Source organism: Indicator indicator, chromosome 9, assembly GCF_027791375.1.
Source record: "Indicator indicator isolate 239-I01 chromosome 9, UM_Iind_1.1, whole genome shotgun sequence".
Taxonomy (NCBI): Eukaryota; Metazoa; Chordata; class Aves; order Piciformes; family Indicatoridae; genus Indicator; species Indicator indicator.
The window spans coordinates 35,925,492-35,930,456 of record NC_072018.1 but is presented as its reverse complement, the minus strand read 5'-3'; positions in this window follow the sequence as shown (position 1 = coordinate 35,930,456).

Sequence of the window (4,965 nt, the reverse complement as noted above, 5' to 3'; positions counted from 1 at the left end):
ATCCTATTATTTCGATCCTATTAACACCATGCCCTCTTCCTAGCCCCCGCAGGCATTTCTGAATCCAGAGGTAATCATGGCTCTGAATGTCTGCATTCTCAAGTCCTAACCCTAACAACACCCCTGAATTCTAACCCTAATTAAACTTAACTTTAATTATTGAGGCCTCAATTGTACCTTAAAAGAGAACACGACTCATTGGACCTCTCCCTAATTCTGTGGACCCTTTGGTGACTGCTAATAAAATCGAATTTTAAAGAGGTCTCCTTGAACTGATGTTCTACTCCAGTCTTTTCTTTCAGCCTACAGTGAATGGAGCACATGATGCTGCCTTCTGTGGACACCACTCCCTCTCCTTAATTCCAGGCTTTGCAGGAATGACCTGAACTTTTGAAGCTTTATCTTCCTAAATCCTAGGTGCAGCCTCCATCCTGGCTCTAAAGTTAGTTGTGACAGAGGAGTGATTGGCACTTAGTAAGCCTTTACTTCAAATCTAATCCAAATGTTGTGATGCCAGATTGATAACTGTGCTGAACAGAAAGGAAAAGAGGAAACTGAAAAGTGGGGGAGAAATGAAAGGGAAGGGAGAAGGAAAGGGAAAGGAGAGGAGAGGAGGCTGGTGAGCTGATCGGGATCAACACCGGGTCCGCTGTGCCTGCTTTGGGTTCTCTCTCTTTCCGTTTCTTTTCGGGGTTTGCGGGGCGGAAGGACCCTGGCAGAGAGCGACAACCAGCGGTCGTCCTCTCACTGCCTGCTCGGGATTGTGACGTCAGCCGCGGGAATGTTTAAAACCCGGCGGGGCTGAGCGCGCGACGCCATTGTGGCTGGTGAGCTGTAGGCTTCTTGCCTGCTTGCACGTGCCAGGTCAGCTGACAGGGTACAGGGGAGAAAAAAAAAACAACTCTCAATAAAATCTCCGATCTCAAGATCTCTTGCCAGCAGGTACCTACCATGGTAACAACTCGGACAAAGGGTGTTAAACATGCAGTAGGTTCCCAGGCTGAGTCTCTCTACAAGCATGCTGGTGTTCAGGCTTCTAGCTGCAGTGAGTGTTCAAGCCTGGCATTTGGTGTGGAGGGTGAAGGAGACACCTGTGTCAGGTGTGACCAGGTGAATTGTCTCTTAAATTTGGTAGCTGAGCTGAAGGATGAAGTGGCTGAGCTGAAAGCGGAGGTAGCAAGGCTCAGGACCATACAAGAATGTGAAAGGGAGTTGGATATGTGGGAACAGGCTTTGAAACCCTCTCCAGCTGAGGGGAGCAGTGGAGGATGGATACAGGTCCCTGTCAGGGGAAGCAAAGGGAATGCACCCCAACCCTCTTCCCCTCCCCCGCTGCCCTTGAGCAATAACTATGAGACTCTGCAGGCTGAGGGCAATGTGGATGAGAGTATTGTAGAGGAACCAATCAAGGAGATGCCAAAGACGAAGCAGTCCCCCCAAACCTTAAGGACCAGTGCCACAAAGAAAAAGAGAAAGGCTATAGTTATTGGAGACTCTCTCTTGAGGGGAACAGAGGGACCCATATGCCGTCCTGACCCATCCCATAGGGAGGTGTGCTGCCTACCTGGGGCCCGGGTGAAGGACATCACCCAAAGGTTACCTAAACTAATCCAGCCCTCTGACTATTACCCATTGCTGGTAATCCAGGCTGGAAGTGAAGAGATTGAAAAGAGCAGCACCAGGAAGATTAAAAAGGAAATTAAGGCCCTTGGGAAATCAATTGACGGGGCAGGAGCTCAAGTGGTGTTCTGCTCAGTTCCCTCAGCAGCTGTGGTGTACAGTGAGAGGAACAGGAAAACCCACACCATCAACAGCTGGCTTAGGACATGGTGCCAGCAGTGGAATTTTGGCTTCTTTGATCACGGGGCAACTCTTACTGCACCTGACCTGCTGGACCAAGTTGGGTTGAATTTATCTAGAAAGGGTAAGAGGGTGCTGGCACTGGGGTTGGCAGGACTCATTGGGAGGGCTTTAAACTAGGTCTGAAGGGGGTGGGTGAGGATACCAGTCTCCCTGGAGAGGAGGGAGGACCACACAAACTGGTGAAATCAGCAGCCCAGCTGAAGTGCATGTACACCAATGCACGCAGTATGGGCAACAAACAAGAGGAACTGGAACTCTTGGTTCACCAGGAGAACTATGATGTAGTTGCCATTACAGAAACGTGGTGGGACGATTCTCACAATAGGAGTACTGCACTGGGGGGTTATAAGCTCTTTAGGAGAGACAGGCAAGGGAGAAGAGGAGGAGGGGTGGCCCTGTATATTAGGGAATCCTTTGATGCCTCAGAACTTGAGGTTGCAGAAGAAAGGGTTGAATGCTTGTGGGTTAAAATCAGAGGGAGGCCACACAAAACTGACATGCTGGTTGGAGTCTGTTATAGACCACCCAACCAGGACGAGGAGGCCGATGAGATATTCTATAAGCAGCTGGAAGCTGTCTCAAGATCATCAGAACTTGTCCTTGTGGGGGACTTTAACCTACCAGACATCTGCTGGGAACTTGATTCAGCAGAGAGGAGACAGTCCAGAAGGTTCCTAGACTGCATGGATGACAACTTCCTGATGCAGCTCTTAGGTGAACCTACCAGGGGTAAGGCTCTGCTTGATCTGCTGTTCTCAAATAGAGAAGGGCTGGTGGGAGATGTGATGGTCGGAGGCTGTCTAGGGTGCAGCGACCATGAGATAGTGGAGTTTTCAATATGCAGGGAAATAGGGAGGAGCAGTAACAGAACCCTCACTTTGGACTTTCGGAGGGCAAACTTCAGGTTGTTCAGGCAACTTATTCGGAAAGTTCCCTGGGTAACAGCCCTTAAGAACAAAGGGGTCCAGGATGGTTGGACCTACTTCAAACAGGAGCTCCTAAAGGCACAGGAACTGGCAGTTCCCACATGCTGTAAGACGAGCCGGCGGGGAAGACGACCGGCCTGGATGAGCAAGGAGCTCCTGAAGGATTTAAGGGAAAAAAAGAGGGTTTATCGCCTTTGGAAAGGGGGGGAGGCAACTAGTGATATGTTTAAGGATGTTGTTAGATCATGTAGAAGAAAAATTAGAGAGGCAAAAGCACAGTTAGAAATTAAACTGGCCGCTTCTGTGAAGGACAACAAAAAGCATTTTTATAAATATATTAATGCTAAAAAGAGGGGCAAGAGGAGCCTCCACTCTTTATTGGACGTGGAGGATAACATTGTAACTGAGGATGAGGAGAAGGCTGAGATTCTAAATACCTTCTTTGCCTCCATTTTCAACAGTAAGGCAGGAGGACTTCAGGATAACTGGCCTCCTGAGCTGGTCAATGGGGTCAAGGAGCAGTGTTGTACTCCTGAAATCCATGTGGAATTAGTTCGAGACTTGTTGAGTCACTTGGATATTCACAAGTCCATGGGACCTGATGGGATTCATCCTAGGGTGCTAAAAGAGCTGGCAGATGAGCTGGCCAAGCCTCTCTCCATCATTTTCCACCAGTCCTAGCTCACTGGAGAGGTCCCAGAAGACTGGAAACTGGCCAATGTGACACCCATCCACAAGAAGGGACGAACAGAAGAACCTGGGAACTACAGGCCTGTCAGCCTGACCTCAGTGCCAGGGAAAATCATGGAGCAGATTGTCTTGGGGGCAATCACTGCATACCTGAAGGATGGCCAAGGAATCAGGCCCAGCCAACATAGATTTAGGAAGGGCAGGTCCTGCCTCACCAACCTGATCTCCTTCTATGATCAGGTGACCAGCCTGGTGGACGTGGGAAAGGCTGTGGATGTAGTCTACCTGGACTTCAGCAAGGCCTTTGACACTGTCCCCCACAGCAAACTCCTGGCCAAGCTGTCAGCCTGTGCCTTGGACAGCAGCACTCTGCACTGGGTTAGGAACTGGCTGGAGGGCCGAGCCCAGAGAGTGGTGGTGAATGGTGCCACATCCAGCTGGCAGCCTGTCACTAGTGGTGTCCCCCAGGGATCAGTGCTGGGCCCCATCCTGTTCAATATCTTTATTGATGATCTGGATGAGGGGATTGAGTCCATCATCAGTAAATTTGCAGATGACACCAAGCTGGGAGCAGGTGTTGATCTGTTAGAAGGTAGAAGGGCTCTGCAGAGGGACCTTGACAGGCTGGACAGATGGGCAGAGTCCAACAGGATGGCATTCAACAAATCCAAGTGCCAGGTGCTGCACTTTGGCCACAACAACCCCATGCAGAGCTACAGGCTGGGGTCAGAGTGGCTGGAGAGCAGCCAGGTGGAAAGGGACCTGGGGGTACTGGTTGACAGCAGCTGAACAGGAGCCAGCAGTGTGCCCAGGTGGCCAAGAGAGCCAATGGCATCCTGGCCTGCATCAGGCATAGTGTGGCCAGCAGGAGCAGGGAGGTCATTGTACCCCTGTACACAGCACTGGTTAGGCCACACCTTGAGTACTGTGTCCAGTTCTGGGTCCCTCAGTTTAGGAAAGATGTTGAATTGCTGGAGCATGTCCAGAGAAGGGCAACGAGGCTGGGGAGAGGCCTTGAGCACAAGCCCTATGAGGAGAGGCTGAGGGAGCTGGGACTGTTTAGCCTGGAGAAGAGGAGGCTCAGGGGAGACCTCATTGCTGTCTACAACTACCTGAAAGGAGGTTGTAGCCAGGAGGGGGTTGGTCTCTTCTCCCAGGCAACCAGCAGCAGAACAAGAGGACACAGTCTCAAGCTGTGCCAGGGGAGGTTTAGGCTGGAGGTGAGGAGAAAGTTCTTCACAGAGAGAGTGGTTGGCCATTGGAATGGGCTGCCCAGGGAGGTGGTGGAGTCAGCATCCCTGGAGGTGTTCAAGAGGGGATTGGACATGGCACTTGGTGCCATGGTTTAGATAGGCATGAGGTGACAGGTTGGACTCGATGATCTTTGAGGTCTCTTCCAGCCTTCTTGATTCTATGATTCTATGATTCTAAGGAGAAGGAGGAGGAGGAGGAGAAGGAGAAAGAGAGAAGGGAAGGGAAGGGAAGG